This window comes from Choristoneura fumiferana, chromosome 9 (genome assembly GCF_025370935.1).
Source record: "Choristoneura fumiferana chromosome 9, NRCan_CFum_1, whole genome shotgun sequence".
Taxonomy (NCBI): Eukaryota; Metazoa; Arthropoda; class Insecta; order Lepidoptera; family Tortricidae; genus Choristoneura; species Choristoneura fumiferana.
This window is the reverse complement of record NC_133480.1, coordinates 9,310,013-9,324,526: the sequence shown is the minus strand read 5'-3', so window position 1 is coordinate 9,324,526 and position 14,514 is coordinate 9,310,013. Positions and strand designations below refer to the sequence as shown.

Genomic DNA, 14,514 nt, shown 5'->3' with positions numbered 1-14,514 from the left:
CTCCAAATCATTTTACAATAGGAAATAACATATTTGTTATTTGTTTAAAATAACTCGGTAGGTATTCCTACAGAGTTATTTTAAAAACTGTTATCAAATGCTTGAATGCTCCTTCGCTTCTAGTCCTTTGTCAAAGAGACAATTATACTATTTTTACAATACTAACTTAAGTAAGTATTTAGATTTAAATTACCTAGCCATCTAAGTTACCTCTGTATTGAATTAAATTTATCCCTTTACTTATCTATCTTTAACCACGACGATTATAACTAAACTATCCTCTGCGACTACAAGTAACTAATAGGTACATAGTTGTGATTGAACTAAAGTTGTAAATTAATTAAAAGTTTTCGACATTACCTAATTTGCCAGCGGATCCATTGGTTCATGTTGTAGTTCATGGCACAGCATGGCTTTAAACTTTGAATGAATAGCGCTGTCAGTAACTTTTGTTTATTATCAGTAGTCTCGACTATTACATTCAATTGTTGCAATATATTATGTATGAGACATACTTACTACATACATATTTCATGGTATAATCTTGATCAATCTATGCAGCTGATGGCATGTGACACGTTTTTGATTTAAAGTTTGCATTAACTTCATCGTCTACACTCGTTTCATTGCTCCAGTTTCAGAAGCGAGAATGTGTAGTAACGTAGAGTAAAAGAGGGGTTGTTCAAAAAGCATTACGTATATGGGTACAGTGAGTGTTAAGATACGATGTGATCTTGAATTTCGTTATATGCGTGCTCTACTTATCCTGAATACAATTTTTAATGATTATTTAAAATAGTCACACACATTGATACGCACGCACACACCTAAAACACAGACACACACACACACATACACGCACGCACACACGCACGCACACACACACACACACACACACACACACACACACACACACACACACACACACACACACACACACACATACACACACACACACACACACACACACACACACACACACACTTTTTAATTGATCTAACTTAGCTCCTTAACTTGAGATTTTTACAAAACATGAAGTTTTTGTAGGGAGGAGCACTGCTTATCCTATGGTAAATTTTTTACCTATTACTGTATTATATTTTATATAAAAATTATTATTAAATTATTTCTTGGAATAATTTTCAATTATTAATTTCATTATAATGAGATAAGTTTTGTTAAAAAAATAATTTTTGATTGTAGCTTTTTTTTTGCTGACTGTACTTTTTGTTGATTGTACATGTATTGTCACCCAGACTACATTTGCATACCAAATTTCAAGTAGATGCCATTAACCGTTGAAGAGTTCCATCCTGTGGAGACGATTCTGGCAGGACTACCAGGATGTCTCTACCAGATTATTGTATTGACACGAAATTTACATAAGTATACCAAATTTCAAGCCAATCCAACTACTGGAAGTTAGTCGAATTTAACTTACAAGATTGGATTACAGACAGGTGAAACTAAATTAAACCTTGTAACTTGTAAAAAAATTAACCCAACGACCTTGGTGCGTCACAAGCAGGTATAAAGTAGATTTTCATCAAAGCTCTATACAAGGTGTTAATTCTGAAAACCAGAAAGTAATTTGCTCAGAATCGAGAGTAGAATCGATTACACTATGTTTTAAATTAGGTTGTATTTGTGTTTTTAAATCCCTTTTTTATTGTGCCCATTCTAAAAGTTACGACTGCAACAGGCGCGCAAATGTTTGATAATTTAATACTGGCCGGTTTCCTGTGACTGTGTGATTTTCTTCTAAAAACGTCAAAGCGCAACTGACAAATACAAATCATGAGTGTAGAGCTAGAAATGGATGAGTGTAAGCTAGAAACCGTCGAAAATACTGACATGGCAAAATGAGGGAATATCAAAAAAAAAACAATCAACTAGAAGAAAAGATTAAAAAAAATTATCAATAAATTGAAGGATTCAAAAATAAATGTTTTTAGTTATTTAATTAACATCTTGTAGATCAAAGCTAGTGGAATATTATACGAGAGACACAGGGTTGTCAGTAATATGATGTGATCACCAGTCTCAAGGGTATATCTTTGTTATAAGTACAAGGGATTGGTAGGAAACACTGTCTATTCGTTTTTAGGGTTCCGTACCTCGAAAGGAGAAAACGGAACCCTTATAGGATCACTTTGTTGTCTGTCCGTCCGTCTGTTTTTCTCAGGAACGCATGGAGGTAAATTTCCGCAAATTTTCGACACTCGCAAGAGAATCCAAAACCTACAGGGTACTTCCCGTGAACTCAGAATCTTGAAATTTGGTACGAAGCAACGTCTTATAGCACAGATAAAAAAAAATTGCGAAAACCGTATTTTTTTTGTTATATCATATAATAAAAATATTTATACGTAACCCTCGGTACGCGAGTCCGACTAGCACTTTGCCGGTATGTTTTGGTATTTCATGTGTATAGGTTTTGCATAAAATTGATTATGATACTCAGTTCACGCTATCGACTTTTGAGGAAAAATATGTACCTACCTATATTCTTTTGGTAGCGAAGTAACAAGCTAAGGTTGTAGTTTACTGGTATGGGCCTGAGCGAAATAACGCCTAAATCTGAGATTCTTTTTAACCGACTTCGAAAAAGGAGGAGGTTATCAATTCGGTTGTATTTTTTTTATGTTTGTTACCTCAGAACTCCGTCATTTATGAACCGATTTGAATTTTTTTTTGCGTTCGTCTAGGGATGCTTTCAATTAGGTCCCATAAGCACCAAATCAGGTTCTGATGATTAGATCTAAATTACACGAATTACATATGCAATTAAATGTGGGTGACTGACAGCCCTAAGAGCATAATAGTTATTAAAGTGGCTAATGGTGGAGCTGTATACGAGCTTGTATGGCAGATTAACACATAAATCAGCTTCTTATTTATTCGAGCTAAGATAAATTACTTTGGTGTTTCTTCGCGTTTTTTTGGTCAGTAAATTTTTTATTCCTTTCAGGTGACGTGCAAAATTTTCCAGTGGGTTCCATGCGAACTCAGCTCGAATCTATGAACAGTTTCGTGTCGTGACTCTTTGAACTCGTTTAGTCCGCTCCGCTCCGCTCACGCTCAGGCTGCGTTTCCATCAGAGATGCTATAGGTATTTACCTATCCTCGCTCCGCTGAGCTTTTTCCACTAGAGCTGCGCTGAGCGAGGATAGGCAAATGAAGCGTTTTCATCCTCGCACATCTCTGGTGGAATTTTTTGCCTTTTGCAATGGAAGTACTTACATCTAATATATCTACTGTTCGCCCATTGCGAGTTAATCAGACTTCGCGTGCCATAAACTCGCCAGTAGCTTGTGGCAGTACGCCGTAACTTGCGAACGCGTCTCTCATCTAACTAGTTAAAAGCAATGCGTCCACCCGATTAACGACGCATTGCCTTTATTACAAACATCTATCAATACCCAACAGTAACTAAACTACAACCAATCGAGAAAACTGAACAACATACCAGGGGGAACCTATTTATAGTCAATTTGGCTCTAACTTCTTTGGCAAATTTATGGGATCTCTGCATGACATTAGTAGCACAAAGGTTCCACACAGGTACGTGGTTCAATTTCCTCGACTTTATCTTACATCTATAATACTTCTCGAATAGCTTGGGTACGGTGACATTTTTTCCATTCCACGCCATTAATTTTTCAGGCCAATATATTATAAAAAATATACTTGAATCTCGAAAGAACAAAAAAAACTCCATGTAGCTTAAAATATTTCGTAATAATAAACACAAATCACTTGAAAAATATTATTTTGCCTGTGCCCAGCAGTGGGACGTATATAGGCTGGGATGATGATGATGATGATGATGACAAACTAATAAGATCAATTTTAATCTCGTCAACTTTCATCGCGTAAAACGGAACTCAATTACAATAGAGCTTGACGTAGCTTATCGACCGAGTCGATTCCGCAATCTTGTCAAATTGATTCTCTCGCGTCATCTGTCAATTAGTACGCGAGCGAAGGGCCTTGAATGCGTCTTTATTTTGAGCGTTTCGTATTGTTTGATGTTTTGAGCTGTTACTTTGTTATTCAATTTTGTTATTTTTTTTACCCTTATTAGTTTTGATATAGTGCCAAAAAAGACCGCATGGTTTGTAAGATCCCGATAGACAAGCAAAAACACTTGCTACGCGGACGAAGCCGCAGGCAAAAACAAGTTAAACATATTTATAAACTATCACTAATAAAATCGATTGACACTTAGCATATTAAATCAAAATCGCAAAAAAATCTATTCGAATTTACATTGTACCCAAGCTATTTGGAAAGGATTGTAGCTTAAACCATTTGATACCTTTTTACGTTTTACATTATACATCGTCTCTCTAGACAATGACTAAATCTCGAGAAGAGTTCCTATTCAGGAATGTCCTATAACTAATGTAAATTATTTCATTACATTAATATAGAAAATAATGTTTTTGTAACAAAATTAAATCAATCATTTCTCTGTTAATACTATGGCGTTTCGTATATGAGGATTTGTACATAGGTTAGAAATACCCTAATCAATACGTTCTATTCATCTTTGTCTAAAGGGTAGAGACGTAAACATATAAAAGGGATAAGTATATTGTGCACACTCACATATATACTGGTAGTACATATAAATAGGATTATGATATGGATTACATTGCGTTACTAATGACTCTCATTTCCATGAAGTCGAGACGTAGGTATTGCCTTGCTTGCTGACGCTTCCGATCGCACTCATTATTTCTTTCTACACTCATCTTATGTGCGGTTTACCGCTTGACAGAAAGAAGTGGTGAAAGAGATTGTGATCCCGAATGCGTAAGACAAGATAGCCTCAGCTTTTTTTAAATAATCGAATCCTACCATCGCTATCGATGAAAGAGTCACATTTTCTTTGAGGAACTGTACCTCTACAAGAGAGTAGGTACTCTGCCGTGCGAGGGGAAAAACAAACTCCATCTAAGTATAAACAAAATTTATTCTCATTGGCAGCCCCTTTAAACGCTGCTAGAAAAACAACGCGTTGTAGATTTTTTTTTAGACGAGATAGTGACATCTATTGATACAACAATAAACTAAAACCACAGTTTAACAGGAACTGATAATGTATCTAGATTTTGTGTGGTGAATGGTGAATAATCATTAGAAAGATACAAAATAATTTGAGAGAAGATTATAAATTTTCAAGGAAAGTTTTAGCGTTGTGTCGAGTAGTTAACATCGACGTAGTACTTAGTTTAATAATCGTCGGGAAGTTTCACATCTAATACGCAAATGAAGAACTAACCACTTAACTATTAGCCAGCATTTTACAGCGCTATCATCAAGTAATTATGGTTAGTTAAGTACAGATAATAAATAACTGGCTACGTTATACGAGCTTCATGTTTAAGCGTTTAAATGTTCATCTTAGATTATTTTTTAAATAAAATCACGCGTGGACAAACACTACGAGTATATAGTAAAAAAAAACAAACACAAACAGTTGGATCATTTAATTAAGAGAACACCACGTAACGACGGTATAACGTACGGAGGGCGTCAGGGACCGGCGGGCAAACAGCACTGACCCTAATATAGGTCGCTGAGCCACTTCCACACAATATGGTAAACCTTCCTTACTCCTATTTTCTTGTCACATTTTCCCTAAACTCATAAGTACCTACTGTAGCTTTTGTTACGTTTTCTATGTGTAATCAAGCGCCCAGGACTCACCAATGGGCACATAATCGGATCAACTAAATGCGAGGCTTTGATATAGCGATTTTTCGACCTCATTCTACCTACTCAATATCGTTCAATTTGTCCTATTTTGTGAAAAAGTTACACGTGTCATTGAGAATAATAATACAGTTTTTCTTTCGGGCTTTTCTATCATAAACTGAAATATGCAAAGAGTAGTCATTTTCCCTCGACGGCCTTGTATGCGAATTTACCCTTTTCCCACTCAGAAATATTCAAAACATCCCTTCTTTAAGAGTGCTTACATTACAATAGGTTAGCCTTCGCTAAATTTGCTGTAGGTCTAGTGGTTACTGAGTAGGTAATATTATTATTTACACGATGATTACAGATAAGAGGGCTCTCTAAATGTCGAAGGGCAGCGACAAATCTCTTTCGGCGGGCTTCCGTCATTAATTACAGGAGTGACCGTAGACCGGCATTATTCTACCCAAACCACTCCTAAATAATTATGTAACAAGTAATAGCGGTTTCTTTGGCTGAGTGGAACTTGTATCATTCCCGCCATCGCAGCGGTACCTATCATTTATCACCCGCGGGTTGAAATTTAATACGCAGATGTTTCTAACAATCCCAATTAATGACAGAGAAAATATTTTCCTATTTCATAGGACAGTTTTTTAAAAGCAAAATTGCCGAAATTTGTCTTGACTTTGAAAATATTTTCTTTTCAGAACACAAGAAGGTAAGTAATGTCTTAATTATTTTCGCCTTTGAAACTTAATATAAGGCAAGTATACCTGTCACTCGGGAATTTCCAAGAACCATTGAAAAATACGAATAAAAAGCGTGTCCATTTCAGCTCGGGCAATTTTTGTGAGCAGGTTCGATTATTATAGTACCTATTTTTGTCGGTTCAGTTTCTGGAATCTTCGTACGCGAGTCAGACTCTCACTTAGCCAGCTTTTTTTTAAAATTTTGCCCGCGCAATCTACGGGCTGTCGGCAGACCAGAACTGTTTACCCGACCGTCCAAAGGAAGGTTTTTTTGAATATTGTACCCATGCGGAGCCGGGGCGGGGGGCTAGTTCATAATAAGCGTATTCACTGGTGTTACGAAAACCTATTAACCTATTAACACGAAACGGTCTCAACCCAGCTTGATGTCCGGCTCACAGCCGACGCTGGTCTTCCGTTGGAATACTGTTGGAAAAGTAAAGTCGTCCGACGGACTTCCTGTCACTGTCAATGTAGGTACCAAGAAACAAGAACAAATCGCGTTCCAGCCAAGGTAGCATCTAATATACCTACGGAACGTCTGAATAACTACTATTACATCATGTAACTTATTGCAAACGATTTATTATTACGTAAATAAGCTTACATGGAAGTTTTAATAGTGTTTCATTGTAAGCACAGGGGAGCTTTTTCCCCCGCTGAGCGCAGCTGTCCAGTTTTCAAGCTTTCTAATGTAGAGCTTTAACAAGAGACGAATTTTATAAAAAGTATAGATTTTATTTGCCTACTCTTACAAATGTTGACAACTTTAGGTAAATACTTAGATCGATAGGTACTTACTTAATATATTTTTCATCACACTTGCTCGTCAATGATGTTATTCCATGCCTGTATACTAAATAACAATGGCCTCAATTGTTCCCGGAGGGAGTTATGGATTTACGTATCAGTTTTTCTTCTCAAGGGAGTTATGACTAGTTTTAAAAAGTAAGTAGATACGTAATTTCAAACTAAAGAGGATTCAAGTCAGCCAACGTTTTATTTACATCCTTAAAACTTAGCTATAACCCAATTTTACACCATAAAAATTTTCCACGCATCATGAAACTTCGTTAATATTTTAAATTTATATCAAATTGTTTTGCAATAATTTTAGTAAATGTTTTTAGCATTTTGGAATAATTAGCTTATATCTATAGTAGATGACTCGAAAAAAGTGGCAATCAGGAGGGCTACCACGCAATTCGAAAATAGAAGTTTGTATCGATTTCCTGACGCAAATATTATTTAATACGAGAGCGAGAGGGACCGTACGATACGACCTTCGATTTTCAAATTTTGTTGTAGCCCCCTGTATTGGCGGGTAGCCATTATTTAATTCAGTTGTTTTCTCAGCGTCTTTCTTTTGCCGAGCTGTGAAGTGTTTAGACACAAAATAACTTCATTTTTGCTTTTTTTTCCTCGCAATGTGATGAAAATCATTGTGTGTATCACGGGCCGTAACGGGATTACAAACTCGAGTCATTAAAAGAACATTCTCGTTAGTAATCCCCTCTTACTCCCCTTAATGCACAATGTACTATATACGTACCCCGTGTGTTTACCACCAGCAGCGATAAATAGGTACGAAGTTTAAGGAAAATATTAAACGACATTAATCAGTGTTTCTCTCCTGCTACGACAGAAGAAACAACAAGTGTATTTACAGCCTTTGGAATACTGTTTTTATTTGCGGTTTTGTTCGCGTGAACCATTATACTTTTATGATTATACTTTACTTTTACTACATAGTTGTGAAATTAATCTTTTATGATGCGACGTAACGTACCTACGTATCTTGTGTACGACAAGGTGCAAAAGTGAGCTTTTGCCGATGACCACAAGTTACCACCGTGTAGTTACATTTTGAACGATTAAACAATGCAAATGAGAGATTGAGACTAACCATTCCATTTACCCAAAAGACCTCAGAGGCTTTCAAAAGCATCAAACTTAAAAGCGTTGCGGGTTGCGGTAACCGTACAAACCTCCGCACTTGTGTGAAGTTGTGATAGACTGTGAAAGTAGATTACATTCTCGTAAACAAAGTCCTAATTGATGGCTCACTCGAGTCAACATTTGCGTAGCGTAACCTATTTCGGCCAGTTCGTGGAACGTGTCATCTGCAAATTTAATTTTGTTTAGTTTGTGTAATGAAGTTACAAAAAATATCTTGAATTTCGAGAAATCAAAAGGTCCGGAGGGTCGGGATCATACAAACTTGGTTTACCAGATCTCGTTGGCCGTACGATGCGGATGGGTAAGAATTTTTGTTATTGTAGTTTTATTTTAAATTTAATTTAATTTGAGCGTTAGGAATTATTTGTTTTTTTTTAAGGTTCCGTAGCCACAATGGCAAAAACGGAAGCTTTATAGTTTCGCCATATCGGTCTGCCTGTCTGTCCATCTGACCGCGGCTTTGCTCAGAGACTATCAGTGCTAGAAAGCTGTAATTCTGCACGGATATATATAATAATGTATGATGACTGATATATATATACCTACTTCTCATACACTTAAAGTGGGGGTGATTTTTCTCTCTTTTAACCCTACAGTGGGGGGTATCGTTAGATAGGTCTATTAAAATCATTGGGGGTAGTGAAAACATTTTTTGATTCAGTGATCTGTTTTCAAAATATTCAACTTTAAAGTGCAAATTTTCGTTAAAATCGAGCGTCCCGCCCTCTGAAAGCTTGAAAAATTTGGAAAAATCATGATGGTAGTAGTTAAGTATATCAAATTTACAAGGACAACTATAACGGCTAAGTTTGCTTGAAAATTATAAAATAGCAGCTTAAGGTATAAAATTTACCTAAACTTGCAAGATTCCGTACAAAATACAAAATTCTTAGAAAAACATTACTTGATTTTTCGTAACGGCTACGGAACCCTATTTTGGGCGTGCCCGATACGCTCTTGCTCTTGTCCGGTTTTACAATTTTTGTAGTTACTAAGAAACATTGACAAAAATTGAGCTTATTAAAAGTTGACTTGCCTACTTAAGCGATGGCCTCATAGATAGAGCAAAGTTTTGATATTTGATTAATTAAATTAAACACGGTCAGGTCAAGGGCGTTTAGTCCATGAGCAGGGCCAGGCTTCCACTCGGCCGCCAAGCCTGGCCGACCTTTAATTCAATCTCTAACGCTTAGGACCCTGCCTTGGGGCATATTGCTCTTTGCTCGGCCATTTGTGTCAATAGTCCCGGAACAAATAGCAATAAGTATCTGTGGATATGGACTAGGTTGGACTATAGGTTGGGTACGCTGACACATGCAATAAAGCAATTTAAGGGTGACAATGTGAATTCGAATCGATTTATTGCTATTCTCGATTAAATAATGCTAAGGGTGTGTATTCGATTTTATTAGTGATAGTTTATATTTTTAACTAGCTTCACCCGCGTAGCAAGTGTTTTTACTTGTTTATCGGGATCACACAAACCATGCGGTCTTCTTTGGCACTATATCAAAACTAATAACCGTAAAAAAAAATAACAAAATTGAATAACAAAGTAACAGTTCAAAACATCAAACAATACGAAACACTCAAAATAAAGACGCATTTAACGACCTTCGCTTTCGTACATACTAATTGAATTGACAGATGATGAAAGTCAAACGATTTGACAAGATTGTGGAATCGATTCGGTCGATAAGCAAAGTCAAGCTCTATTGTAATTGAGTTCCGTTTTACGCGATGAAAGTTGACGAGATTAAAATTTATCTTATTAGTTTTATAACAAAATATTATATTTTTAAGTGATTTGTGTTTATTATTACGAAATATTTTAAGCTACATGGAGTTTTTTTTTTCTTTCAATATTCAAGTATATTTTTTATAAAATACCGCTAGTTATAGCCTTCATCGGTGTCGGGGGACCGCTAGCGCTAAGGTTGAAAAGATACAACTAATATACTTTTGTTTCCTGTTAACCTTAGCGGTCCCCGACACCGACGCTTAGATACAAAAACATATTACTAGGTACCAAGGACCATATATACTACTACCATATGTATGGTTCTTGCTAGGTATTTATACTAAATTCACTTAGGCTAAGGAAATCAGTCCCCGCGGGATAGGGATAAACGAATTCTTCGCAGATGAAGTCGCGGGCAACAGCTAAGTAGTGAATAATTATTATTTACTTTTTAAGTGTCTTTTGGCGGCGTTTTTTTTCAGGGTTTTTTTTATTTTTGCTGGCGTTGTTTTGTGTCGGGGTTTTTTAAATTTTTAATTTAATTTTTTTATTTCATTTTTTTTAAACTGGTTTATTATTTTTTCAAAAGTGTACTAGTGTGTTGGATATCCTTGCTGCAGCATCAGCTCATCGTGTTGCCACCATTGCATTGTATGTAGAATCAAATACTGATCAAAAGGAATCCAAACACGACATATCTGCTATTATTTTTTCAAGACTATACTGGTGTGCTGGATATCCTGGCTGCAGCATCAGCTCGTCGTGTTGCCACCACTGCATTGTATGTAGAATCAAATACTGATCAAAAGGAATCAAACGCGACAAATTATCTGCTATTATTTTTTCAAGAGTACTTAGGTATACTGGTGTGCTGGATATCCTGGCTGCGGCATCAGCTCGTCTTGTTGCCACCACTGCATTGTATGTAGAATCAATTACTGATCAAAATGAATCCAAACACGATATACCTATGTGCTATTATTTTTTATAAAGAATAAGAATAAGAATAAGAATAATTTATTTTAGCAATAAAGTTACATAGTGCACAAAAAATTACAGAAATACACATTTGAATAAAATACAAATAAAATCATCTGACTTTTCGACGGCCTTCGCACTAGACTCTGAGTCTGTATCGCGAGTGCCAAATGAAGTTTTAAAAATACAAAATCCCTAAAAGTAATAAAAGTGAACTTACTTGAAGTGTGTGTATGATTGTGAGTGTGTACATATGTGTGCGTGTGTGTGTGTGTGTGTTTGTGTGTGGGTGTGTGTGTGTGTGATGTGTGTATGTATGTGTGTGGTGTGTGTGTGTGTGTGTTTGTGTGTGTGTTTTTTTTTTTACAGGCGTTCAATTGCAGGCTTTAAGGAGATCTTCCGTATCTTGGTAATTCAGTTTAGCTAGATGTTCTTCTATAGCACTTTTTAGCTTGGCAGCAGATAAGTCTTTAGGTTCTTGATTTTTTTGCAATTTTGTTGTAAATGTTTACATGGGAGTAGGGAGGCAGATGTCTGGCGAAACTAGATTTGATTGATGGCAGAGGTATGCTATATACGCGGCGAGAGGAGAGGGTAGGAAAGTCATGTCTTACAATTACTTTCCGATGAGTAGTCACGGCTACTTTTGTAATGTATAATTGTCTGACCCTTAACACCTTACATTCCTTATACAGGTCATCAGTGGGAAACCTATAAGGCTTTCTGAGCATAACTTTTAATACAGCACGTTGAGCGATCTCTAAACTTTTTATATTGGATTTTACTATACCACCCCAAGCTGAAAGACAATACAGTAATGCCGATTGACAGAATGCCTTGTAAACCAATATTAAGATGTCTTTTGGTGCTGAATTTCGTAGTGACTTCATTAAAAATATAGCTTTTCTAATCTTTTTCGAAAGGCAAGAGACTTGTTCTTTAAATGAGAGGTGTCTATCAAATTGGATGCCTAAGTATTTAATAGTGTCAGTTTGATCTATTGGAGAACATTTACATGGGGTCTGCAAGGGTTGATCTGAATTTATAGACGAACATGTATGAATGGTAATTTTATGAGCTGTGCTGGGTCTTGTTGCGCGTGTTTTCTGGAAAGTTATGTATTTTGTTTTTTATTATTTAATGTTAATAGATTTTTATTTAGCCAGGATGATATTTTAGCCATTCCTGTCTCTGCTATTTTGTATGCATCAGCCCAGGAGTCGCCATGGAAAAGAGCAACAGTATCATCTGCATAACAAATTAAATCAGCTCCGTCTAAAGTACTTTTAGAATATCATTGATGTAGATTAAGAATAAGGTGGGGCCTAATATACTGCCTTGTGGCACTCCGTATTGCACTGGCAGATGTTCGCTTACAAAAGATCCTACCCTGACACAATGGCGACGATTAGTTAGGTAACTATGGAACCAGTTGTAAGAAATACCTCTTATACCCATTTTTTCTAGCTTTTGCATTAGTAAAGGAATCGACACAGTATCGAAGGCTTTAGCGAGGTCTAAAAATATTCCGATGCAATTTTTATTACTATCTAAGGAGTCTACAATTACTGATGTTAAAAACGAAACAGCATCTTCGGTTGATTTCTTCTGCCTAAATCCGAATTGCGACTCAGAGATGAGGGAATGATGTTCAAGGAATTTTATTAAACGATTACTTACGATTTTTTCTAGTAGTTTTGAGAAAACACTTAGCAGTGTGATAGCCTGTAATTGCATGGCAATGTTTTATCACCGTCTTTGTGGATAGGGGATATAACACCAAGTTTCCAATCGTTTGGAAATATGCCGCAAGCAAGACTTAGATTGAAAATGTGTGTTAAGGGTTCGACAATTGAAGGTTCAATTAATTTAATTAGTAGTGGCGAACACCCATCTAGGCCTGGCGCACTACCAACTTTGAGTTGCTTAATGTATCCTGTAACTTCAGCCACATCAGTGGGACCTAAGAAAAAAGAATGGACAGGGCCAGAATCAGATGTATATTCAGCTGCGAGTTCCGCTTCAGATTTATTTAGTTTAGTAAGTATCTCATCTGCTAATTTTTTACCAACACAGAGAAATATTGGTTGCATTTATTAAGTGCGTCAATGGGATCCTTTTTGCTTATTAATTCAGAAGAGTGATTGTGCAGTTTCGAGATGTTACAAACTTTTTTTATGTTCTCCCATAGTTTCTTTGGGTTATTCAGGCTATCGGATAATTGTTTGGCTTCATAATTGCGTTTTTAATCTTGTGTCAAATTATTAAGAAAGTTTCGGTAACGCTTGTAAGTTACCTGCATGACTAGATCGGAGGGTTTTTTTTTAGCTTGAAGATGAAGTGAATCACGATTTTCTGACATCTTTAAAATACCTTGTGTGATCCACGGTTTAATATTAAATTTGGAACGGGCTACTATAATTTCTGAAGTACATCTAGTTATAGTGTTATTTATGATGTTAATAAAGTTATTTGCTGCCTCGTTTACATTTTCATTTTTTAGCACTGGAGACCAATCTGTCAATTTTATTTTTAGCATTATTTCACTGTGGTTTACAATAGTTTTGGTTCGCTTATGTGTATCTTCTTTAAAATGTGTGTATGGTAATCCTAGAATACATATGTCATGGTCAGTTATATCTGTGCGAGTTACTAATCCTATTCCAGAGGTACCGTTCCGTACAAAAATGTGGTCTAAACAAGCGTTACCCCTGGTCGGTTGAGTGATGGCAGGTAGTAATTTGTGTGCTGTCATGAGACAAATATATTCAGAACAGATCTCGCTACTACTAAGTGTATCTAGATTGATATCACCAGCCACAATTAACATTTTTCCAGTATTGATTTTACTAAGTGTACTATCCAGACTAGAAAATTATTGACTGCGTTAAAAGAAGGGGATCGGTAAATTCCAATATTGCTATATCATTTCCTAAATTAATTTCTAGGCAATTACAGTCTTCGATAGGGGGTTCCGTAACTGAGACACTCCATTTGTTCCAAATGTAGGCTACGACTCCACCACTTTGTTTATATATTTGTTTGTCCGATAACATTGTAGCCGGCAATTAGTGGTGGGTGCATTCCTTCACTTAACCAACACTCAGTTAGTATGATCGCGTCAAATGTAGTTTTTAATCGATTAAGTGCTATTTCAAAAATCATCAAAGTTTTGTGGATACTCCTTATATTAAAAGTAAGAATTTTGAACTTGTATAAGTTAGGATCACAGACAGCTTTTTTACATTTTTCCAGTGTCTCAAGCGTGTGACATCTGATTTGTAGATATTCTGTCAGCTTCGTCGAGATAATCCATTTAGGAATTTTATATAATGCAACTTGACTTAGAGTAGAGTAGAAGTAACGCTTGAGACA

The 14,514-nt window shown here is 36.2% G+C and overlaps 1 protein-coding gene across 4 annotated transcripts in view; it reads right to left on the bottom strand.

Annotated features, from left to right (window-relative positions):
* LOC141431171 (small G protein signaling modulator 2-like) overlaps positions 1-14,514 on the bottom strand; it is a 66,896-nt gene that overhangs the window by 32,463 nt on the left and 19,919 nt on the right. The window lies entirely within an intron of this gene.